Source organism: Meles meles, chromosome Y (assembly GCF_922984935.1).
Source record: "Meles meles chromosome Y, mMelMel3.1 paternal haplotype, whole genome shotgun sequence".
NCBI lineage: Eukaryota > Metazoa > Chordata > Mammalia > Carnivora > Mustelidae > Meles > Meles meles.
Window position 1 is genome coordinate 21,179,060 of NC_060088.1, and position 27,178 is coordinate 21,206,237.

Genomic DNA, 27,178 nt, shown 5'->3' on the forward strand with positions numbered 1-27,178 from the left:
ACGCCAGACAGGTCTTTGGTATGGTTGCGTGTGTTTACTCTGAGCTTTCCTCGGAGGGCGGGGGGCGCACTTCCTGGTCAGAAGCATCCTGATAGGGTGTGAGGATCATGGATAGGTCTATTGGCTGGAGTTCCCCGTGTGAGGCTGCTTTTGCTCCTGAGTCTTTTTGACCTTACGTGGGTAAGATCTAATTGTGGATGCTTGCCCTTCTCCGGAGTCCTGAGGGGTTGTGGTGACAGTCACGGCCAAAGACTAGAAATTCGGCCATGGAGAAAGTGACCCCAAATCGCTCCACACACTGTCTTGGGGAAATCCCCAGGCGGCTCTAGCGGTTTGGAGTGATTTGGATACTCCTGGCTGACCCAGGACTACTCCAACCTGGTGAAGTGAAGAGCCGTGGTTTGGTGTGGAGGGGTTGCAACGACCTCAGAGCTTTGTGACGTCACAGAAGCTGACTTCACTGAAGCAGCCACCCCATTCTCAAGACATATGAGTCCTATGGCTTTAATGAGAAAGACTTGGGAAGGAACAAGAAAGAGCCCTGTTAGCCTACATGAGTTCAGGGGGTCTTTTCTGTTTCTTTCCAACTTCCACTTTTTTTGAAAGAGAAAAGAAAACGAAGTTCTGTATACCATGTTTTAGTCCAACATTTCTCTAGAGAGAGCAAGGTGTTACTATTTCCACCACAATTTGTAGAGATCTCAATGAACTGCGAGGCCTCTTGTATACCATTATCTTCTGGGAGATAGGATATCCTTGGGTGAGATGGTCCATTCTTTGCTTCTGTTCCCTATGGTTTCTCGGGTGGAAGGTTTGCCTTTGGTGCTTGGTCAGCTTGGAAGGTAAGGAAACGACGAAGGGAAGGAGCGTCACAATTCCAGGAAAATTGTTAGGGCAGGGATGCGTGTCCTTATCTGCTCGTGTCATGATCCACCAGTCTTAAGGGATGAAGGCTCTGTCTCTCTGACATTACCTTAAACTCCGTTGCAACGGCTTCATAGAGAATGAAATGCTGCATGATCCCTACCCCGAATGAAAGTGCCCTGGTCAGAACTCCTTATCATCAGTAGTTAATGCTACATGCCTTGGACATGGGGAGAGCCATGTTGAGCAACTCTCTTTATTCAGATGAAAAGTAACCGCCAACATCCATGGCCTGCCATGTCCACTCTAGCATCACTGTGGAAGGAGCAGAGATACCCTTTTAAGGGCTCGTGAATAAAGATGATTATGAAGATGATGATAAAGTTGATGATTTCCAAATGAAAATGCAAGCAGACTAAGGGACATATCCTATGGGTTCACTCATATGTGGCCCATGAGGAATACCATGGACATGAGTAGTAGTAAGGGAAAAAGGAAGGAGAAGAAGTCAGGGAGAACCACCACAGAGACTCAGGACTTTGGGGACCAAGCTTGGTTACAGGAGGATAAGACATGCCATAAAGAGGGAACTGGTTAATGCGTATGGACGTGGTGTGGCATTATATGAGGATGAAATTGGTGGTATATGCCATTAAAGATTCAGGGAACACTATGACAAATAACGTAGGACGGATGAAAGCCTGGGTTGCCGAAATTAAGGAAAAATAATGAATAGAATGCAAAACAGGCTGTTTCACATGGATATGAAGAAAGAAAGAGAAGAAAAATAAATTCTAGTTTTATTATCCTACTGCTTAAAATTGTATGCCATTGGTTTCCTGTATGGTCCTTATGTGAATTGGGCCTTTTTTTTTTTTTCATTGTAAATTCGAATCCTCACTCTTCCTACATTTTGGGAATAGACGAGAAAAGCCGACTTACCAATAAATGTCTCGAATTGGGGACCAGGGAATTGATTTGAACCTGGATTTCTGTGTGTTGGAGGATGTTTGAGGACAGCTTCAAAAGCCTCCAAAGCTGCTTCAAAAGGCTGAGACGACAGATATGGATGACTCATGATCTCGTCATGGTAGTGCGTAGGTGTCTTGGAATTTATCCTTTTCTCTAAGGTATTGGATTTGCTGGCGTACTTGAGTGGAGGGGTCTTTTAGGTAAGGTTGATTAATTAATTCATTAATTCTTGATAGGTAAGGAGTTAACTTATACTGCTTGGATGGATTGATACTTTGGTTCTCTAAGTTTTTGTTTTTTTTATGGTATTTTCTCTGAATTTTGCTTCCATGAGTGCTATTCCTCACTTGCTCCCTAAGTTCTGTGGGACTCTTTTAAGTGTGTGTGTGTGTGTCTGTGTTTGGTGTGTGTATGTTTCAGAAAAGTATAAAAATGATATTTTAAGAGATGTGAATCTGCTCTATTTCAGATCACAATTCACCTTCAAACACAGTGGAAACTCACGTTACACCACATTCCGCCACAATTCCTGCATGGAATATCCCATTTGATCCACTTTTAGAGACGCAGATTCCGAGTAGCCTGCCTGGAACAAACACCAAATTTGTGTGCCTGGTTCGAGTCTCATTGCCTGTCCCTTTTTCTTGCTTCTTACCATGTTTCTTTACTTCCATGTGTGAGTGATATTGTATGGTAGTTGTCTTTCTGTGACTGACAGATATGACACAGCCGAATGCTCTCTCCCTTTCTGCCACATGTCACAAGGAGCAAGAATGTCTTCTTGCTTATGGCTCCATAAGAGTCCTCAGTGCATCTGGAAGACAGGGAGCCCATAGTAGTGTCTACGAGCTCAGGCCTGTCTTAGCCATCAGCACAACCAAAGATGACCACATCAATGGAAACAAGGCATAAATGGACCTGAAGCCTAGAAATCGCACTCCACAGTGAAAGAGATAAGAAGTCACAGAGACCATGGGAGAAGGGTGTAGAGAGGGCTTTTGGGAGAATTGGACGGCTGGTGCTTCAGAGAGCAGGAACCCATGGCCAAAAACAAAGGCCCAGGGGAGAGGAGCCCCCTTAGAACCCACAATTTCAATGTTGACACATAGCGGTTGGTAGAGAAAAGGAGAGTGTCTGAATGACACAAGTTCTTGCAACCGAAGGATCTTGAGGGCTGGATATTCCAGATCAGCATGGTATGCAGACATAGACTCCAGAGAACACTGTGTATCTCATGGAGAGGACACCATCAAGCAACCAGGTGCAGACTCCCTGGAAACCATGATCAGAAACAATTCCAGATGACACCGTGGTAATACTATTATGGTATGTGTGCATTGGTGATGGACAGTGTTGGTGGAGAGGCCTCGATGGGCGCCAAAGATACTTGTTCTCTACCACCTGCTGCATCAAGACTGAGAAGTGGCCACAGGCAGGATGGTGAGGACATTAGCTGCACAACTTGCAATCACGGATTCCCAAATCTGGACCACTGTTGGCACTGCCTTCGTCAGGCCACATTGCTTAGTACCAGGAGAACAGAGAATCCTGCAGGGGACTAAAAGAAAGCCCTGCCCACATCCTCTCACCTGGCCACAGAATTCAGCAGGCCTTAAGTTTTGTGGAGTGGGTTTAAGTTCACGTTTCACAGGCACACGAGACCCACGAAGGTAACCTCACAATATTTGGCCCACACACCAAACCCTCTGAATTGAAGGCAACGTGAGCCTCTGCAGAGGACGAGCCCACAGGAGAGTAGACAGCCACAACACAACCCCAGAGGGCATGTCTAACAGAGCTGAGACTCTCTCAAGTCCCAGCCCTTGGGCACTCCATGAGCTCTTCGTCCTAAAGAAATTATCGTCAGGGTAGATAACAGAAGGCGCATTTCAAATACAGAGAAGACAGAGAGACCTTTTGTAGATTCACGTTGTAATCCTGAGATTGGCCCGAAAACCATTTCCGATGGCTTCCCATGGGGACTGATTCTCTTCCATCATGCTCCCTGCTTGCTCCTGTTAGCTCCACATAGATGAGTCCGAACTGAGTCTAAGCATAGGGTGTATGGTCTGCCTTTCATGTTTGGTCAGCGGGGAAAATGGGGAGGCATTTACGGCACGATTTCTGGAGGTGCAGGAAGAACTTGTGTCCTCACTGTTGAAGACTCCAGACAGGTCTTTGGTATGGTTCCAGGTGTAAATTCTGAGCTTTCCTCGGAGGGCGGGGGGCGCACTTCCTGGTCAGAAGCATCCTGTTAGGGTGTGAGGATCATGAATATGTGCATTGCCTGGAGTTCCCCGTGTGAGGCTGCTTGTACTCCTGAGTCTTTCTTGACTTTACGTGGGTAAGATCTAATTGTGGATGCTTGACCTTCTCCAGAGTCCAGAGGCGTTGTGGTGACAGTCACGGCCAAAGACTAGAAATTCGGCCATGGAGAAAGTGACCCCAAATCGTTCCACAAACTGTCTTGGGGTAATCTCCAGGCGGTTCCAGCGGTTTGGAGTGATTTGGATACTCCTGGCTGACCCAGGACTACTCCAGCCAGGTGAAGTGATGAGGCATGGTTTGGTGAGGAGTGGTTGCTAGGACCTCAGAGCTTTGTGACGTCACAGAAGCTGACTTCACTGAAGCAGCCACCCCATTCTCAAGACATATGAGTCCTATGGCTTTAATGAGAAAGACTTCGGAAGGAACAAGAAAGAGCCCTGTTAGCCTTATCATGAGCTCAGGGGGTCTTTGCTGTTTCGTTACCTCTTCCACTTTCTATACAAAGAGAAATGAAAACGATGTTCTGTCTATGATTCTTTAGATTAACATTTCTCCAGAGAGAACAAGGGGTTCCTATATCCTCTGCAATATCTAGAGATCTCAATCAATAGCGAGGCCTCTTGGCTATCTTAGGTCTCTGGGAGGTTGGATATCCTTGGGTGAGAGGGTCCATTCTTAGCTTCTGTTCCCTATGGTTTCTCAGGTGGAAGGTCTGCCTTTGGTGCTTGGTCAGCTTGGAAGGTGAGGAAATGACGAAGAGAGGGACTGTCACAATTCCAGGAAAATTGTAAGGGCAGGGATGGGTGTCCTTATCTGCTCCTGTCCTGAATCACCAGTCCTATGGGATGAAGGCTCTGTCTACCTGACATTACCTTAAGGTCCGTTGCAAGGGCTTCATGGGGAGTGAAATGTTGCATGATCCCTACTCCGAAAGAAAGTGCCCTGGTCAGCACTCCTTGTCATCAGTGGTTAATGCTACATGCCTTGGACATGGGGAGAGCCATGTTGAGCAACCCTCTTTATTCAGATGAAAAGGAAAGGCCAACATCGATGGCCTGCCATGCCCAATCTAGCATCACTGTGGAAGGAGCAGAGATACCCTATTAAGGCCTCATGAATAAAGATGATTATGAAGATGATGATAAAGTTGATGATTTCCAAATGAAAATGCAAGCAGACCAAGGGACATATCCTATGGGTTCACTCATATGTGGCCCAGGAGGAATACCATGGACATGAGTAGTAGTAAGGGAAAAAGGAAGGAGAAGAAGTCAGGGAGAACCACCACAGAGACTCAGGACTTTGGGGACCAAGCTTGGTTACAGGAGGATAAGACATGCCATAAAGAGGGAACTGGTTAATGCGTATGGACGTGGTGTGGCATTATATGAGGATGAAATTGGTGGTATATGCCATTAAAGATTCAGGGAACACTATGACAAATAACGTAGGACGGATGAAAGCCTGGGTTGCCGAAATTAAGGAAAAATAATGAATAGAATGCAAAACAGGCTGTTTCACATGGATATGAAGAAAGAAAGAGAAGAAAAATAAATTCTAGTTTTATTATCCTACTGCTTAAAATTGTATGCCATTGGTTTCCTGTATGGTCCTTATGTGAATTGGGCCTTTTTTTTTTTTTCATTGTAAATTCGAATCCTCACTCTTCCTACATTTTGGGAATAGACGAGAAAAGCCGACTTACCAATAAATGTCTCGAATTGGGGACCAGGGAATTGATTTGAACCTGGATTTCTGTGTGTTGGAGGATGTTTGAGGACAGCTTCAAAAGCCTCCAAAGCTGCTTCAAAAGGCTGAGACGACAGATATGGATGACTCATGATCTCGTCATGGTAGTGCGTAGGTGTCTTGGAATTTATCCTTTTCTCTAAGGTATTGGATTTGCTGGCGTACTTGAGTGGAGGGGTCTTTTAGGTAAGGTTGATTAATTAATTCATTAATTCTTGATAGGTAAGGAGTTAACTTATACTGCTTGGATGGATTGATACTTTGGTTCTCTAAGTTTTTGTTTTTTTTATGGTATTTTCTCTGAATTTTGCTTCCATGAGTGCTATTCCTCACTTGCTCCCTAAGTTCTGTGGGACTCTTTTAAGTGTGTGTGTGTGTGTCTGTGTTTGGTGTGTGTATGTTTCAGAAAAGTATAAAAATGATATTTTAAGAGATGTGAATCTGCTCTATTTCAGATCACAATTCACCTTCAAACACAGTGGAAACTCACGTTACACCACATTCCGCCACAATTCCTGCATGGAATATCCCATTTGATCCACTTTTAGAGACGCAGATTCCGAGTAGCCTGCCTGGAACAAACACCAAATTTGTGTGCCTGGTTCGAGTCTCATTGCCTGTCCCTTTTTCTTGCTTCTTACCATGTTTCTTTACTTCCATGTGTGAGTGATATTGTATGGTAGTTGTCTTTCTGTGACTGACAGATATGACACAGCCGAATGCTCTCTCCCTTTCTGCCACATGTCACAAGGAGCAAGAATGTCTTCTTGCTTATGGCTCCATAAGAGTCCTCAGTGCATCTGGAAGACAGGGAGCCCATAGTAGTGTCTACGAGCTCAGGCCTGTCTTAGCCATCAGCACAACCAAAGATGACCACATCAATGGAAACAAGGCATAAATGGACCTGAAGCCTAGAAATCGCACTCCACAGTGAAAGAGATAAGAAGTCACAGAGACCATGGGAGAAGGGTGTAGAGAGGGCTTTTGGGAGAATTGGACGGCTGGTGCTTCAGAGAGCAGGAACCCATGGCCAAAAACAAAGGCCCAGGGGAGAGGAGCCCCCTTAGAACCCACAATTTCAATGTTGACACATAGCGGTTGGTAGAGAAAAGGAGAGTGTCTGAATGACACAAGTTCTTGCAACCGAAGGATCTTGAGGGCTGGATATTCCAGATCAGCATGGTATGCAGACATAGACTCCAGAGAACACTGTGTATCTCATGGAGAGGACACCATCAAGCAACCAGGTGCAGACTCCCTGGAAACCATGATCAGAAACAATTCCAGATGACACCGTGGTAATACTATTATGGTATGTGTGCATTGGTGATGGACAGTGTTGGTGGAGAGGCCTCGATGGGCGCCAAAGATACTTGTTCTCTACCACCTGCTGCATCAAGACTGAGAAGTGGCCACAGGCAGGATGGTGAGGACATTAGCTGCACAACTTGCAATCACGGATTCCCAAATCTGGACCACTGTTGGCACTGCCTTCGTCAGGCCACATTGCTTAGTACCAGGAGAACAGAGAATCCTGCAGGGGACTAAAAGAAAGCCCTGCCCACATCCTCTCACCTGGCCACAGAATTCAGCAGGCCTTAAGTTTTGTGGAGTGGGTTTAAGTTCACGTTTCACAGGCACACGAGACCCACGAAGGTAACCTCACAATATTTGGCCCACACACCAAACCCTCTGAATTGAAGGCAACGTGAGCCTCTGCAGAGGACGAGCCCACAGGAGAGTAGACAGCCACAACACAACCCCAGAGGGCATGTCTAACAGAGCTGAGACTCTCTCAAGTCCCAGCCCTTGGGCACTCCATGAGCTCTTCGTCCTAAAGAAATTATCGTCAGGGTAGATAACAGAAGGCGCATTTCAAATACAGAGAAGACAGAGAGACCTTTTGTAGATTCACGTTGTAATCCTGAGATTGGCCCGAAAACCATTTCCGATGGCTTCCCATGGGGACTGATTCTCTTCCATCATGCTCCCTGCTTGCTCCTGTTAGCTCCACATAGATGAGTCCGAACTGAGTCTAAGCATAGGGTGTATGGTCTGCCTTTCATGTTTGGTCAGCGGGGAAAATGGGGAGGCATTTACGGCACGATTTCTGGAGGTGCAGGAAGAACTTGTGTCCTCACTGTTGAAGACTCCAGACAGGTCTTTGGTATGGTTCCAGGTGTAAATTCTGAGCTTTCCTCGGAGGGCGGGGGGCGCACTTCCTGGTCAGAAGCATCCTGTTAGGGTGTGAGGATCATGAATATGTGCATTGCCTGGAGTTCCCCGTGTGAGGCTGCTTGTACTCCTGAGTCTTTCTTGACTTTACGTGGGTAAGATCTAATTGTGGATGCTTGACCTTCTCCAGAGTCCAGAGGCGTTGTGGTGACAGTCACGGCCAAAGACTAGAAATTCGGCCATGGAGAAAGTGACCCCAAATCGTTCCACAAACTGTCTTGGGGTAATCTCCAGGCGGTTCCAGCGGTTTGGAGTGATTTGGATACTCCTGGCTGACCCAGGACTACTCCAGCCAGGTGAAGTGATGAGGCATGGTTTGGTGAGGAGTGGTTGCTAGGACCTCAGAGCTTTGTGACGTCACAGAAGCTGACTTCACTGAAGCAGCCACCCCATTCTCAAGACATATGAGTCCTATGGCTTTAATGAGAAAGACTTCGGAAGGAACAAGAAAGAGCCCTGTTAGCCTTATCATGAGCTCAGGGGGTCTTTGCTGTTTCGTTACCTCTTCCACTTTCTATACAAAGAGAAATGAAAACGATGTTCTGTCTATGATTCTTTAGATTAACATTTCTCCAGAGAGAACAAGGGGTTCCTATATCCTCTGCAATATCTAGAGATCTCAATCAATAGCGAGGCCTCTTGGCTATCTTAGGTCTCTGGGAGGTTGGATATCCTTGGGTGAGAGGGTCCATTCTTAGCTTCTGTTCCCTATGGTTTCTCAGGTGGAAGGTCTGCCTTTGGTGCTTGGTCAGCTTGGAAGGTGAGGAAATGACGAAGAGAGGGACTGTCACAATTCCAGGAAAATTGTAAGGGCAGGGATGGGTGTCCTTATCTGCTCCTGTCCTGAATCACCAGTCCTATGGGATGAAGGCTCTGTCTACCTGACATTACCTTAAGGTCCGTTGCAAGGGCTTCATGGGGAGTGAAATGTTGCATGATCCCTACTCCGAAAGAAAGTGCCCTGGTCAGCACTCCTTGTCATCAGTGGTTAATGCTACATGCCTTGGACATGGGGAGAGCCATGTTGAGCAACCCTCTTTATTCAGATGAAAAGGAAAGGCCAACATCGATGGCCTGCCATGCCCAATCTAGCATCACTGTGGAAGGAGCAGAGATACCCTATTAAGGCCTCATGAATAAAGATGATTATGAAGATGATGATAAAGTTGATGATTTCCAAATGAAAATGCAAGCAGACCAAGGGACATATCCTATGGGTTCACTCATATGTGGCCCAGGAGGAATACCATGGACATGAGTAGTAGTAAGGGAAAAAGGAAGGAGAAGAAGTCAGGGAGAACCACCACAGAGACTCAGGACTTTGGGGACCAAGCTTGGTTACAGGAGGATAAGACATGCCATAAAGAGGGAACTGGTTAATGCGTATGGACGTGGTGTGGCATTATATGAGGATGAAATTGGTGGTATATGCCATTAAAGATTCAGGGAACACTATGACAAATAACGTAGGACGGATGAAAGCCTGGGTTGCCGAAATTAAGGAAAAATAATGAATAGAATGCAAAACAGGCTGTTTCACATGGATATGAAGAAAGAAAGAGAAGAAAAATAAATTCTAGTTTTATTATCCTACTGCTTAAAATTGTATGCCATTGGTTTCCTGTATGGTCCTTATGTGAATTGGGCCTTTTTTTTTTTTTCATTGTAAATTCGAATCCTCACTCTTCCTACATTTTGGGAATAGACGAGAAAAGCCGACTTACCAATAAATGTCTCGAATTGGGGACCAGGGAATTGATTTGAACCTGGATTTCTGTGTGTTGGAGGATGTTTGAGGACAGCTTCAAAAGCCTCCAAAGCTGCTTCAAAAGGCTGAGACGACAGATATGGATGACTCATGATCTCGTCATGGTAGTGCGTAGGTGTCTTGGAATTTATCCTTTTCTCTAAGGTATTGGATTTGCTGGCGTACTTGAGTGGAGGGGTCTTTTAGGTAAGGTTGATTAATTAATTCATTAATTCTTGATAGGTAAGGAGTTAACTTATACTGCTTGGATGGATTGATACTTTGGTTCTCTAAGTTTTTGTTTTTTTTATGGTATTTTCTCTGAATTTTGCTTCCATGAGTGCTATTCCTCACTTGCTCCCTAAGTTCTGTGGGACTCTTTTAAGTGTGTGTGTGTGTGTCTGTGTTTGGTGTGTGTATGTTTCAGAAAAGTATAAAAATGATATTTTAAGAGATGTGAATCTGCTCTATTTCAGATCACAATTCACCTTCAAACACAGTGGAAACTCACGTTACACCACATTCCGCCACAATTCCTGCATGGAATATCCCATTTGATCCACTTTTAGAGACGCAGATTCCGAGTAGCCTGCCTGGAACAAACACCAAATTTGTGTGCCTGGTTCGAGTCTCATTGCCTGTCCCTTTTTCTTGCTTCTTACCATGTTTCTTTACTTCCATGTGTGAGTGATATTGTATGGTAGTTGTCTTTCTGTGACTGACAGATATGACACAGCCGAATGCTCTCTCCCTTTCTGCCACATGTCACAAGGAGCAAGAATGTCTTCTTGCTTATGGCTCCATAAGAGTCCTCAGTGCATCTGGAAGACAGGGAGCCCATAGTAGTGTCTACGAGCTCAGGCCTGTCTTAGCCATCAGCACAACCAAAGATGACCACATCAATGGAAACAAGGCATAAATGGACCTGAAGCCTAGAAATCGCACTCCACAGTGAAAGAGATAAGAAGTCACAGAGACCATGGGAGAAGGGTGTAGAGAGGGCTTTTGGGAGAATTGGACGGCTGGTGCTTCAGAGAGCAGGAACCCATGGCCAAAAACAAAGGCCCAGGGGAGAGGAGCCCCCTTAGAACCCACAATTTCAATGTTGACACATAGCGGTTGGTAGAGAAAAGGAGAGTGTCTGAATGACACAAGTTCTTGCAACCGAAGGATCTTGAGGGCTGGATATTCCAGATCAGCATGGTATGCAGACATAGACTCCAGAGAACACTGTGTATCTCATGGAGAGGACACCATCAAGCAACCAGGTGCAGACTCCCTGGAAACCATGATCAGAAACAATTCCAGATGACACCGTGGTAATACTATTATGGTATGTGTGCATTGGTGATGGACAGTGTTGGTGGAGAGGCCTCGATGGGCGCCAAAGATACTTGTTCTCTACCACCTGCTGCATCAAGACTGAGAAGTGGCCACAGGCAGGATGGTGAGGACATTAGCTGCACAACTTGCAATCACGGATTCCCAAATCTGGACCACTGTTGGCACTGCCTTCGTCAGGCCACATTGCTTAGTACCAGGAGAACAGAGAATCCTGCAGGGGACTAAAAGAAAGCCCTGCCCACATCCTCTCACCTGGCCACAGAATTCAGCAGGCCTTAAGTTTTGTGGAGTGGGTTTAAGTTCACGTTTCACAGGCACACGAGACCCACGAAGGTAACCTCACAATATTTGGCCCACACACCAAACCCTCTGAATTGAAGGCAACGTGAGCCTCTGCAGAGGACGAGCCCACAGGAGAGTAGACAGCCACAACACAACCCCAGAGGGCATGTCTAACAGAGCTGAGACTCTCTCAAGTCCCAGCCCTTGGGCACTCCATGAGCTCTTCGTCCTAAAGAAATTATCGTCAGGGTAGATAACAGAAGGCGCATTTCAAATACAGAGAAGACAGAGAGACCTTTTGTAGATTCACGTTGTAATCCTGAGATTGGCCCGAAAACCATTTCCGATGGCTTCCCATGGGGACTGATTCTCTTCCATCATGCTCCCTGCTTGCTCCTGTTAGCTCCACATAGATGAGTCCGAACTGAGTCTAAGCATAGGGTGTATGGTCTGCCTTTCATGTTTGGTCAGCGGGGAAAATGGGGAGGCATTTACGGCACGATTTCTGGAGGTGCAGGAAGAACTTGTGTCCTCACTGTTGAAGACTCCAGACAGGTCTTTGGTATGGTTCCAGGTGTAAATTCTGAGCTTTCCTCGGAGGGCGGGGGGCGCACTTCCTGGTCAGAAGCATCCTGTTAGGGTGTGAGGATCATGAATATGTGCATTGCCTGGAGTTCCCCGTGTGAGGCTGCTTGTACTCCTGAGTCTTTCTTGACTTTACGTGGGTAAGATCTAATTGTGGATGCTTGACCTTCTCCAGAGTCCAGAGGCGTTGTGGTGACAGTCACGGCCAAAGACTAGAAATTCGGCCATGGAGAAAGTGACCCCAAATCGTTCCACAAACTGTCTTGGGGTAATCTCCAGGCGGTTCCAGCGGTTTGGAGTGATTTGGATACTCCTGGCTGACCCAGGACTACTCCAGCCAGGTGAAGTGATGAGGCATGGTTTGGTGAGGAGTGGTTGCTAGGACCTCAGAGCTTTGTGACGTCACAGAAGCTGACTTCACTGAAGCAGCCACCCCATTCTCAAGACATATGAGTCCTATGGCTTTAATGAGAAAGACTTCGGAAGGAACAAGAAAGAGCCCTGTTAGCCTTATCATGAGCTCAGGGGGTCTTTGCTGTTTCGTTACCTCTTCCACTTTCTATACAAAGAGAAATGAAAACGATGTTCTGTCTATGATTCTTTAGATTAACATTTCTCCAGAGAGAACAAGGGGTTCCTATATCCTCTGCAATATCTAGAGATCTCAATCAATAGCGAGGCCTCTTGGCTATCTTAGGTCTCTGGGAGGTTGGATATCCTTGGGTGAGAGGGTCCATTCTTAGCTTCTGTTCCCTATGGTTTCTCAGGTGGAAGGTCTGCCTTTGGTGCTTGGTCAGCTTGGAAGGTGAGGAAATGACGAAGAGAGGGACTGTCACAATTCCAGGAAAATTGTAAGGGCAGGGATGGGTGTCCTTATCTGCTCCTGTCCTGAATCACCAGTCCTATGGGATGAAGGCTCTGTCTACCTGACATTACCTTAAGGTCCGTTGCAAGGGCTTCATGGGGAGTGAAATGTTGCATGATCCCTACTCCGAAAGAAAGTGCCCTGGTCAGCACTCCTTGTCATCAGTGGTTAATGCTACATGCCTTGGACATGGGGAGAGCCATGTTGAGCAACCCTCTTTATTCAGATGAAAAGGAAAGGCCAACATCGATGGCCTGCCATGCCCAATCTAGCATCACTGTGGAAGGAGCAGAGATACCCTATTAAGGCCTCATGAATAAAGATGATTATGAAGATGATGATAAAGTTGATGATTTCCAAATGAAAATGCAAGCAGACCAAGGGACATATCCTATGGGTTCACTCATATGTGGCCCAGGAGGAATACCATGGACATGAGTAGTAGTAAGGGAAAAAGGAAGGAGAAGAAGTCAGGGAGAACCACCACAGAGACTCAGGACTTTGGGGACCAAGCTTGGTTACAGGAGGATAAGACATGCCATAAAGAGGGAACTGGTTAATGCGTATGGACGTGGTGTGGCATTATATGAGGATGAAATTGGTGGTATATGCCATTAAAGATTCAGGGAACACTATGACAAATAACGTAGGACGGATGAAAGCCTGGGTTGCCGAAATTAAGGAAAAATAATGAATAGAATGCAAAACAGGCTGTTTCACATGGATATGAAGAAAGAAAGAGAAGAAAAATAAATTCTAGTTTTATTATCCTACTGCTTAAAATTGTATGCCATTGGTTTCCTGTATGGTCCTTATGTGAATTGGGCCTTTTTTTTTTTTTCATTGTAAATTCGAATCCTCACTCTTCCTACATTTTGGGAATAGACGAGAAAAGCCGACTTACCAATAAATGTCTCGAATTGGGGACCAGGGAATTGATTTGAACCTGGATTTCTGTGTGTTGGAGGATGTTTGAGGACAGCTTCAAAAGCCTCCAAAGCTGCTTCAAAAGGCTGAGACGACAGATATGGATGACTCATGATCTCGTCATGGTAGTGCGTAGGTGTCTTGGAATTTATCCTTTTCTCTAAGGTATTGGATTTGCTGGCGTACTTGAGTGGAGGGGTCTTTTAGGTAAGGTTGATTAATTAATTCATTAATTCTTGATAGGTAAGGAGTTAACTTATACTGCTTGGATGGATTGATACTTTGGTTCTCTAAGTTTTTGTTTTTTTTATGGTATTTTCTCTGAATTTTGCTTCCATGAGTGCTATTCCTCACTTGCTCCCTAAGTTCTGTGGGACTCTTTTAAGTGTGTGTGTGTGTGTCTGTGTTTGGTGTGTGTATGTTTCAGAAAAGTATAAAAATGATATTTTAAGAGATGTGAATCTGCTCTATTTCAGATCACAATTCACCTTCAAACACAGTGGAAACTCACGTTACACCACATTCCGCCACAATTCCTGCATGGAATATCCCATTTGATCCACTTTTAGAGACGCAGATTCCGAGTAGCCTGCCTGGAACAAACACCAAATTTGTGTGCCTGGTTCGAGTCTCATTGCCTGTCCCTTTTTCTTGCTTCTTACCATGTTTCTTTACTTCCATGTGTGAGTGATATTGTATGGTAGTTGTCTTTCTGTGACTGACAGATATGACACAGCCGAATGCTCTCTCCCTTTCTGCCACATGTCACAAGGAGCAAGAATGTCTTCTTGCTTATGGCTCCATAAGAGTCCTCAGTGCATCTGGAAGACAGGGAGCCCATAGTAGTGTCTACGAGCTCAGGCCTGTCTTAGCCATCAGCACAACCAAAGATGACCACATCAATGGAAACAAGGCATAAATGGACCTGAAGCCTAGAAATCGCACTCCACAGTGAAAGAGATAAGAAGTCACAGAGACCATGGGAGAAGGGTGTAGAGAGGGCTTTTGGGAGAATTGGACGGCTGGTGCTTCAGAGAGCAGGAACCCATGGCCAAAAACAAAGGCCCAGGGGAGAGGAGCCCCCTTAGAACCCACAATTTCAATGTTGACACATAGCGGTTGGTAGAGAAAAGGAGAGTGTCTGAATGACACAAGTTCTTGCAACCGAAGGATCTTGAGGGCTGGATATTCCAGATCAGCATGGTATGCAGACATAGACTCCAGAGAACACTGTGTATCTCATGGAGAGGACACCATCAAGCAACCAGGTGCAGACTCCCTGGAAACCATGATCAGAAACAATTCCAGATGACACCGTGGTAATACTATTATGGTATGTGTGCATTGGTGATGGACAGTGTTGGTGGAGAGGCCTCGATGGGCGCCAAAGATACTTGTTCTCTACCACCTGCTGCATCAAGACTGAGAAGTGGCCACAGGCAGGATGGTGAGGACATTAGCTGCACAACTTGCAATCACGGATTCCCAAATCTGGACCACTGTTGGCACTGCCTTCGTCAGGCCACATTGCTTAGTACCAGGAGAACAGAGAATCCTGCAGGGGACTAAAAGAAAGCCCTGCCCACATCCTCTCACCTGGCCACAGAATTCAGCAGGCCTTAAGTTTTGTGGAGTGGGTTTAAGTTCACGTTTCACAGGCACACGAGACCCACGAAGGTAACCTCACAATATTTGGCCCACACACCAAACCCTCTGAATTGAAGGCAACGTGAGCCTCTGCAGAGGACGAGCCCACAGGAGAGTAGACAGCCACAACACAACCCCAGAGGGCATGTCTAACAGAGCTGAGACTCTCTCAAGTCCCAGCCCTTGGGCACTCCATGAGCTCTTCGTCCTAAAGAAATTATCGTCAGGGTAGATAACAGAAGGCGCATTTCAAATACAGAGAAGACAGAGAGACCTTTTGTAGATTCACGTTGTAATCCTGAGATTGGCCCGAAAACCATTTCCGATGGCTTCCCATGGGGACTGATTCTCTTCCATCATGCTCCCTGCTTGCTCCTGTTAGCTCCACATAGATGAGTCCGAACTGAGTCTAAGCATAGGGTGTATGGTCTGCCTTTCATGTTTGGTCAGCGGGGAAAATGGGGAGGCATTTACGGCACGATTTCTGGAGGTGCAGGAAGAACTTGTGTCCTCACTGTTGAAGACTCCAGACAGGTCTTTGGTATGGTTCCAGGTGTAAATTCTGAGCTTTCCTCGGAGGGCGGGGGGCGCACTTCCTGGTCAGAAGCATCCTGTTAGGGTGTGAGGATCATGAATATGTGCATTGCCTGGAGTTCCCCGTGTGAGGCTGCTTGTACTCCTGAGTCTTTCTTGACTTTACGTGGGTAAGATCTAATTGTGGATGCTTGACCTTCTCCAGAGTCCAGAGGCGTTGTGGTGACAGTCACGGCCAAAGACTAGAAATTCGGCCATGGAGAAAGTGACCCCAAATCGTTCCACAAACTGTCTTGGGGTAATCTCCAGGCGGTTCCAGCGGTTTGGAGTGATTTGGATACTCCTGGCTGACCCAGGACTACTCCAGCCAGGTGAAGTGATGAGGCATGGTTTGGTGAGGAGTGGTTGCTAGGACCTCAGAGCTTTGTGACGTCACAGAAGCTGACTTCACTGAAGCAGCCACCCCATTCTCAAGACATATGAGTCCTATGGCTTTAATGAGAAAGACTTCGGAAGGAACAAGAAAGAGCCCTGTTAGCCTTATCATGAGCTCAGGGGGTCTTTGCTGTTTCGTTACCTCTTCCACTTTCTATACAAAGAGAAATGAAAACGATGTTCTGTCTATGATTCTTTAGATTAACATTTCTCCAGAGAGAACAAGGGGTTCCTATATCCTCTGCAATATCTAGAGATCTCAATCAATAGCGAGGCCTCTTGGCTATCTTAGGTCTCTGGGAGGTTGGATATCCTTGGGTGAGAGGGTCCATTCTTAGCTTCTGTTCCCTATGGTTTCTCAGGTGGAAGGTCTGCCTTTGGTGCTTGGTCAGCTTGGAAGGTGAGGAAATGACGAAGAGAGGGACTGTCACAATTCCAGGAAAATTGTCAGGGCAGGGATGCGTGTCCTTATCTGCTCGTGTCCTGATTCAGCAGTCCTAAGGGATGAAGGCTCTGTCTACCTGACATTACCATAAACTCCGTTGCAAGGGCTTCATGGAGAGTGAAATGCTGCATGAACCCTACCCCAAAAGAAAGTGCTCTGGTCAGCACTCCTTGTCATCAGTAGTTAATGCTACATGCCATAGACATGGGGAGAGCCATGTTGAGCAACTCTCTTTATTCAGATGAAAAGGAATGGCCAACATCAATGGCCTGCCCTGCCCACTCTAACATCACTGTGGCAGGAGCAGAGATTCCCTTTTAAGGGCTCGTTTAAGGGCTCATGAATAAAGATGATTATGAAGATGATGATGAAGATGATGATTTCCAAATGAAAATGCAAGCAGACCAAGGGATATATCCTATGGGTTCACTCATATGTGGCCCAGGAGGAATACCATGGACATGAGTAGTAGTAATGGAAAATGGAAGAAGAAGAAGTCAGACAGGGAGACGCACCAGGAGAGACTCAGGACTTTGGGGACCAAGCTTGGTACAGGAGGATAAGACATGCCATGTAGGGTTAACTGGTTAATGGGTATGGAGATGGTGTGGCATTATATGAGGATCAAATTGGTGGTATATGCCATTAAAGAATCAGGGGACACTATGACAACAAACGTAGGATGGATGAAAGCCTGGCTTGCCGAAATTAAGAAAAAATAATGAATAGAAAGCAAAACAGGCTGTTTCACATGGATATGAAGAAAGAAAGAGAAGAGAAATGAATTCTAGTTTTATTATCTTACTGATTAAAATTGTATGCCATGGGTTTCCTATAAGGTCCTTATGTGAATTGGGCCTTTTTTTTTTTTTTTTTTTTCATTGTAAATTCGAGTCTTCCCTCTTCCTACATTTTGGGAATAGATCAGAAAAGCCGACTTACCATTAAATGTCTCAAATTGTGGACCAGGGAATTGATTAGAACCTGGATTTCTGTGTGTTGGGACATGTTTGAGGACAGCTTCAAAAGCCTCCAAAGCTGCTTCAAAAGTCAATACCTGAGACATCAGATATGGATGACTCATGATCTCGTCATGGTAGTGCGTAGGTATCTTGGAATTTATCCTTTTCTCTAAGGTATTGGATTTGCTGGCATACTTGAGTGGAGGGGTCTTTTAGGTAAGGTTGTTTAATTAATTCATTCATTCTTGATAGGTAAGGAGTTAACTTGTACTGCTTGGACGGGTTGATACTTTGATTCTCTAAGCCTTTTTTTTTTATGGTATTTTCTCTGAATTTTGCTTCCATGAGTGCTATTCCTCACTTGCTCCCTATGTTCTGTGGGACTCTTTTAAGTGTGTGTGTGTGTGTCTGTGTGTGTGTGTGTGTGTGTCTGTGTGTGTGTGTGTGTTTGTGTGTGTGTATGTTTCAGAAAATGATAAAAATGATATTTTAAGAGAAGTGAACTCCTATATTCCAGATCATAATTCACCTTCAAACAAGTTGGAAAATCACGTTATACCCCATTCGGCCACAATTCCTGCATGGAATATCCCATGTGATCCAATTTTAGAGACGCAGATTCTGAGTAGCCTGCCTGGAACAAACACCAAATTTTGTGTGCCTGGTTCGAGTCTCATTGCCTGTCCCTTTTTCTTGCTTTTTCCCATGTTTCTTTACTTCCATGTGTGAGTGATATTGTATGGTAGTTGTCTTTCTGTGACTGACAGATATGACACAGCCGAATGCTCTCTCCCTTTCTGCCACATGTCACAAGGACCAAGAATGCCTTCTTGCTTATGCCTCCATAAGAGTCCGCAGTGCATCTTGAAGTCAGGGAGACTGTAGCGGTGTCTGCGAGCTCAGGCCTGTCTTAGCCATCAGCACAATCAGAAGATGACCACATCAATGGAAACATGGCATAAATGGACCTGAAGCCTAGAAATCGCACTCCACAGTGAAAGAGAGAAGAAGTCACAGAGACCATGGCAAAAGGGTGTAGACAGGGCTTATGGGAGAATAGGACGGTTGGTGCTTCAGAGGGCAGGGAGCCATGGCCAAAAACAAAGGCCAAGTGGAGAGGAGCACGCTTAGAACCCACAATTTGAATGTTGACACATAGCGGTCGGTGGAGAACGGGAGAGTGTCTGAATGACAAAGGTTCTTGCAACCGAAGAATCTTGAGGGTCGGGGATTCCAGATCAGCATGCTATGCATACATAAACTCCAAGGAACACAGTGTATCTCCTGGAGAGGACACCATCAAGCAACCAGGTGCAAACACCCTGGAAACCATGATCAGATAAAATTCAGGATGACACCGTGGTAATACTCTTATGCTTTTTGTGCATTGGTGAGGGACAGTGTTGGTGGAGATGCCTAGAGGGGCGCCAAAGACACTTGGGCTCTACCACCGCCAGCATCAAGACTGACAAGTGGCCACAGGCAGGACGGTGAGGACATTAGCTGCACAACCTGCAATCACAGATTCCCAAATCTGGACCACTGTTGGGACTGCCTTCATCAGGCCATGTTGCTTAGTACAAGGAGAACAGAAAATCCTGCAGGGGACTAAAAGAAAACCCTGCCCACATCCTCTCACCTGGCCTCAGATTTCAGCAGGCCTTAAATTTTGTGGAGTGAGTAGAAAGTCACATTTCACAGGCACACCAGACCCACGAAGGTAACCTCACAATATTTGGCCTAGACACCAAAACCTTTGAATGGAAGGCAATGAGAGACTCTGCAGAGGACGAGCCCACAGGAGAGTGGACAGCCACAACACATCCCCAGAGGGCATGTTGAACACAGCTGAGACTCTCTCAAGTCCCAGCCCTTGGGCACTCCATGAGCTTTTCTTCCTAAAGAAATTATCTTCAGGGTAGATAACAGAAGGCGCGTTTCGAATACAGAGAAGACAGAGACCTTTTGTAGATTCACGTTTTAATCCTGAGATTGGCCCGAAAGCCATTTCAAATGGCTTCCCATGGGGACTGGTTCTCTTCCAACATGCTCCCTGCTTGCTCCTGTGAGCTCCATATAGATGAGTCCGTCCTGAGCCTAAGCTTAGGGTGTAGGGTCTGACTTTCATGTATGGTCAGCTCGGAAAATGGGGAGGCATTTATGGCACGATTTCTGAAGATGCAAGAAGAACTTGTGTCCTCACTGTTGAAGACTCCAGACAGGTCTTTGGTTTGGTTGCGGGTATTTACTCTGAGCTTTCTTCCGAGGGCGTGAGGCGCTTTTCCTGGTCAGAAGCAACATGATAGGTTGTGAGGACCATGAATATGTATATTGCCTGAAGTTCCCCGTGTGAGGCTCCTTGTACTCCTGAGTCTTTCTTGACTTTACGTGGGTAACATGAAATTGTGGATGCTTGCCCTTCTCCGGAATCTAGAGTGTTTTTGTGACAGTCACGGCCAAAGACTAGATATTCGGCCATGGAGAATGTGACCCCAAATCGTTCCACAAAATGTCTTGGGGATATCCCCAGGCGGCTCCAGCGGTTTGGGATGATTTGATACTCCTGGCTGAAGGACTACTCCAGCCAGGTGAAGAGATGAGGCGTGGTTTGGTGAGGAGTGGTTGCTAGGACCTCAAAGCTTTGTGACGTCACAGAAGCTGACTTCACTGAAGCAGCCAATCCATGCTCAAGACATATGAGCCCTATGTCTTTAATTAGAAAGACTTGGGAAGGAACCAGAAAGAGCCCTGTTAGCCTGATCATGGCTCAGGGGATATTTGCTGTTTCGTTCCCTCTTCCACTTTCTATACAAAGAGAAAATAAAACGATGTTCTGTCTACCATTTTTAGACCAACATTTCTCCAGAGAGAGCAAGGGGTTCCTATTTCCACCGCAATTTCTAGAGATCTCAATCAACAGCGAGCCTCTTGGCTACCATTAGGTCTCTGGGAGGTTGGATATCCTTGGGTGTGAGGGTCCACTCTTAGCTTCTGTTCCCTATGGTTTCTCGGGTGGAAAGGCTGCCTTTGGTACTTGGTCATCTTGGAAGGTGAGGAAAAGACAAAGGAAAGGACCGTCAAAATTCCAGGAAAATTGTCAGGGCAGGGATGCGTGTCCTTATCTTCTCCTGTCCTAAATCACTAGTCCTAAGGGATGAAGGCTCTGTCTATCTGACATTACCTTAAATTCCGTTGCAAGGGCTTCATGGAGAGTGAAATGCTGCATGATCGCTACTCTGAAAGATCGAGCCTTGGTCAGCACTCCTTGTCATCAGTAGTTATTCGTACATGCCATAGACTTGGGGAGAGCCATGTTGAGCAACTCTCTTTCTTCAGATGAAAAGGATCGGCCAACTTTTAAGGTCTGCATTGCCCACTCTAGCATCACTGTGGAGGATCAGAGATATCCTTTTAAGGGCTCATGAATAAAGATGATTATGAAGATGATGATGAAGAAGATGATTTCCATGAAAATGCACGAAGACCAAGTGGCATATCCTATGGGTTCACTCATATGTGGCCCATGAGGAATACCATGGACATGAATAGTAGTATGGGAAAACGGAAGGAGAAGAATTCAGACATGGAGACGCACCAGGAGAGACTCAGGATTTGGGGGACCCAGTTTGGTTACAGGAGGGTAAGACATGCCATAAAGAGGTAACTGGTTAATGGGTATGGAGGTGGTGTAGCATTATATGAGGATCAAATTGGTGGTATATGCCATTAAAGAATCAGGGAACCCTATGACAACAAACGTATAATGTATGAAAGCCTGGCTTGCCGAAATTAAGTAAAAATAATGAATAGAAAGCAAAACAGGCTGTTTCACATGGATATGAAGAAAGAAAGAGAAGAGAAATGAATTCTAATTTAATTATCTTCCTGATTAAAATTGTATGCCATTGGTTTCCTATAAGGTCCTTATGTGAATTGGGGCTTTTTTTACATTGTAAATTCGAGTCTTCCCTCTTCCTATATTTTGGGAATAGATCAGAAAAGCCGACTTACCATTAAATGTCTCGAATTGTGGACCAGGGAATTGATTTGAACCTGGATTTCTGTGTATTGGGAGATGTTTGAGGACAGCTTCAGACCACTCCAAAGCTGCTTCAAAAGTCATTACCTGAGACGTCAGATATGGATGACTCATGATCTCGTCATGGTAGTGCGTAGGTGTCTTGGAATTTATCCTTTTCTCTAAGGTATTGGATTTGCTGGCATACTTGAGTGGAGGGGTTTTTAGGTAAGGTTGGTTAATTAATTCATTCATTCTTGATAGGTAAGGAGTTAACTTGTACTGCTTGGACGGGTTGATACTTTGATTCTCTAAGCTTTTTTTTTTTTATGGTATTTTCTCTGAATTTTGCTTCCATGAGTGCTATTCCTCACTTGTTGCCTTACTTCTGTGAGACTCTTTTAAGTGTGTGTGTGTGTGTGTGTGTGTGTGTGTGTGTGTGTGTGTGTCTTTGTGTGTGTCTAGGTTCCAGAAATGCTAAAAATGATATTTTAAGATATGAGAAGCTCCTCTATTCCAGATCACAATTCACCTTCAAACACAGTGGAAACTCACGTTACACCCCATTCGGCCACAATTCCTGCATTGAATAGCTCATGTGATCCACTTTTAGAGACGCAGATTCTGACTAGCCTGCCTGGAACAAACACCAAATTTTGTGTGCCTGGATAGAGTCTCATTGCCTGTCCCTTTTTCTTGTTTTTCCCCATGTTTATTTACTTCCATGAGTGAGTGATATTGTATGGTAGTTGGCTTTCTGTGACTGACAGATATGACACAGCCTTATGCTCTCTCCGTTTCTGCCACATGTCACAAGGAGCAAGAATGCCTTCTTGCTTATGGCTCCATAATTGTCCGCAGTGCACCAGGAAGACAGTGAGACCATAGCAGTGTGTACGAGCTCAGGCTTCTCTTAGCCATCAGCACAACCAGAAGATGACCACATCCATGGAAACATGGCATAAATGGACCGGAAGCCTAGAAATCGCACTCCACAGTGAAAGAGAGAAGAAGTCACAGAGACCATGGGAGAAGGGTGTAGACAGGGCTTATGGGAGAATTGGACGGTTGGTGCTTCAGAGGGCTGGGAGCCATTGCCAAAAACAAAGGCCCAGGGGAGAGGAGCACCCTTAGAACCCACAATTTGAATATTGACACATAGCGGTTGGTGGAGAAAGGGAGAGGGTCTGAATGAAACATGTTTTTGCAACCGAAGGATCATGAAGGTCGGGGATTCCAGAAAAGCATGCTCTGCAGACATAGACTCCAGAGAACACTGTGTATCTCCTGGAGAGGACAACATCAAGCAACCAGGTGCAGACACCCTGGAAACCATGATCAGAGACAATTCCAGATGACACCGTGGTAATACTATTATGCTTTGTGTGCATTGGTGATGGACAGTGTTGGTGGAGAGGCCTCGTTGGGCGCCAATGATACTTGGGCTCTACAACCGCCAGCATCAAGACTGAGAAGTGGCCACAGGCAGGATGGTGAGGACATTAGCTGCACAATCTTCAATCACAGATTCCCAAATCTGGAACACTGTTGGGACTGCCTTCGTCAGGCCATGTTGCTTAGTACCAGGAGAACAGAAAATCCTGCAGGGGACTAAAAGAAAGCCCTGAACACATCCTCTCTCATGGCCACATTATTCAGCAGGCCTTAAGTTTTGTGGAGTGGGTAGATAGTCACATTTCAAAGGCACACAAGACCCACGAATGTAACCTCACAGTATTTGGCCCAGACACCAAAACCTCAGAATGGAAGGCAAAGAGAGCCTCTGCAGAGGACCAGCCGACAGGAGTGTGGAAAGCCACAACACAACCCCAGAGGGCATGTCGAACAGAGCTGAGACTTTCTCAAGTCCCAGCCCTTGGGCACTCCATGAGCTCTTCGTCCTAAAGTAATTATCTTTAATTACTAAGGTAATTAACAGATTAACAGATAACAGAAGGTGCGTTTTGAATACAGAGAAGACAGAGACCTTTTCTAGATTCACGGTGTAATCCGGAGATTGGCCTGAAAGGCATTTCCGATGGCTTCCCATGGGGACTGGTTCTCTTCTAACATGCTCCGTGTTTCCTCCTGTGGGCTCCATATAGATGAGTCAGTCCTGAGCCTACGCTTAGGGTGTAGGGTCTGTCTTTCATGTTTGGTCAGCTTGGAAAATGGGGAGACACTTATGGCACGATTTCTGAAGATGCAAGAAGAACATTTGTCCTCACGGTTGAAGACTCCAGCCAGGTCTTTGGTATGGTTCCAGGTGTAAATTCTGAGCTTTCCTGGAAGGGTGGGGGGGCGCTCTTCCTGATCAGAAGCATTCTGTTAGGGTGTGAAAATCATGAATATGTGTATTGCCTGGAGTTCCCCATGTGAGGCTACTTGTACTCCTGAGTCTTTCTTGACCTTACGTGGGTAAGATGGAATTGTGGATGCTTGCCCTTCTCTGGAGTCCAGAGGGGTTTTTGTGACAGTCACAGCCAAAGACTAGAAATTCGGCCATGGAGAAAGTGACCCCAAATCGCTCCACAAACTGTCTTGGGGAAATCTCCAGGCGGCCCCAGCGGTTTGGAGTGATTTTTATACTCCTATCTGACCCAGGACTACTCCAGCCAGGTGAAGTGATGATGCATGGTTTGCTGAGGAGTTGTTGCTAGGACCTCAGAGCTTTGTGACGTCACAGAAGCTGTCTTCACTGAAGCAGCTACCCCATTCTCAAGATATGAGTGCTATGGCTTTAATTAGAAAGACTTGCGAAGGAACAAGAAAGAGCTCTGTTAACCTGATCATGAGCTCAGGGGGTCTTTGCTGTTTCGTTCCCTCTTCCACTTTCTATACAAAGAGAAATGAAAACGATTTTCTGTCTATGATTCTTTAGACCAACATTTCTCCAGAGCGAGCAAGGGGTTCCTATTTCCACTGCAATTTCTAGAGATCTCAATCAACAGCGAGGCCTCTTGGATACCATTAGGTCTCAGGGAGGTTGGATAACCTTGGGTGAGAGGGTCAATTCTTAGCATCTGTTCCCTATGGTTTCTCAGGTGGAAGGTCTGCCTTTGGTGCTTGGTCAGCTTGGAAGGTGAGGAAACGACGAAGAGAAGGACCGTCACAATTCCAGAAAAATTGTCAGTGCAGGGATGCGTGTCCTTATCTGCCCGTGTCCTGAATCACCAGTCCTAGGGATGAAGGCTATGTCTTCCTGATATTACCTTAATCTCCGTTGCAAGGGCTTCATGCAGAGTGAAATGCTGCATGATCGCTACCCCGAAAGAAAGTGCCCTGGTCAGCACTCTGTGTCATCAGTAGTTAATGCTACATGCCATAGACATGGGGAGAACCTTGTTGAGCAACTCTCTTTATTCAGAAGAAAATGAACGGCCAACAACGGTGGCCTGCCATGCCCACTCTGTCATCACTGTGGAAGGGGCAGAGATACCCTTTTAAGGGCTCGTGAATAAAGATGAGTATGAAGATGATGATAAAGATGATGATTTCCAAATGAAAATGCAAGCAGCTGAAGGGAAATATCCTATGGGTTCACATATATGTGGCCCACGAGGAATACCTGGACATAAGTAGTAGTAAGGGAAAACGGAAGGAGAAGAAATCAGACAGGGAGACTCACCAGGAGAGACTCATTACTTTGGGGACCAAGCTTGGTTACAGGAGGATAAGACATGCCATAAAGAGGTAACTGGTTAATGGGTATGGAGGTGGTGTGGCATTATATGAAGATCAAATTGGTGGTATATGGCATTAAAGAATCAGGGAACAGTATGACAAAAAACGTAGGATGCATGAAAGCCTGGCTTGCCGAAATTACGAAAAAATACTGAATAGATAGCAAAACAGGCCGTTTCACATGGATATGAAGAAAGAAAGAGAAGAGAAATGAATTCTAGTTTTATTATCTTACTGATTAAAATTGTATGCCATTGGTTTCCTATAAGGTCCTTATGTGAATTGGGCCTTTTTTTTTTTTTTTTCATTGTAAATTCGAGTCTTCCCTCTTCCTACATTTTGGAAATAGATGAGAAAAGCCGACTTACCATTAAATGTCTCGAATTGTGGACCAAGGAATTGATTTGAAGCTGGATTTCTGTGTGTTGGAGGATGTTTGAGGACAGCTTCAAAAGCCTCCAAAGCTGCTTCAAAAGTCATTACCTGAGACGTCAGATATGGATGACTCATGATCTCGTCATGTTAATTCGTAGGTGTCTTGGAATTTATCCTTTTCTCTAAGGTATTTGATTTGTTGGCATACTTGTGTGGAGGGGTCTTTTAGGTAAGGTTGTTTAATTAATTAATTAATTCTTGATAGATAAGGAGTTAACTTATACTGTTTGGATGGGTTGATACTTTGATTCTCTAAGCTTCCACATCAGTGGAAACATGGCATAAATGGACCTTAAACCTAGAAATCGCACTCCACTGTGAAAGAGTGAAGAAGTAACAGAGACCATGGGAGAAGGGTGTAGACAGGGCTTATGGGAGAATTGGACGGTTGGTGCTTCAGAGGGCAGGGAGCCATGGCCAAAAACAAATGCCCAGGGGAGAGGAGTACCCTTAGAACCCACAATTTGAATGTTGACACATAGCGGTTGATGGAGAAAGGGAGAGTGTCTGAATGAATCATGTTCTTGCAACCGAAGTATCTTGAGGGTCGGGGATTCCCGATCAGCATGCTATGCAGACATAGATTCCAGAGAACACTCTGTATCTCCTGGAGAGGACACCATCAAGCAACCAGGTGCAGACACCCTGGAAACCATGATCAGAGACAATTCCAGATGACACCATGGTAATATTATTATGCTTTGTGTGCATTGGTGATGGACAGTGTTGGTGGAGATGCCTTGACGGGCGCAAAAGATAATTGGGCACTACCACCTGCTGCATCAAGACTGAGAAGTGGCCACAGGCAGGACGGTGAGGACATTAGCTGCACAACCTGCAATTACTGATTCCCAAACCTGGAACACTGTTGGGACTGCCTTCTTCAGGTCACGTTTCTTAGTACCAGGAGAACAGAAAATCCTGCAAGGGACTAAAAGAAAGCCCTGCCCACATCCTCTTACATGGCCACAAAATTCAGCAATCCTTAAGTTTTGTAGAGTGGGTAGATAGTCACGTTTCACAGGCCCACCAAACCCACGAAGGTAACCTCACGATATTTCGCCCAGACACCAAAGCCTCTGAATGGACGGTAAGGAGAGCCTCTGCATAGGATGAGCCTACAGGAGAGTGGACAGCCAAAACACAACCCCAGAGGGCATGTCAAACACAGCTGAAACTC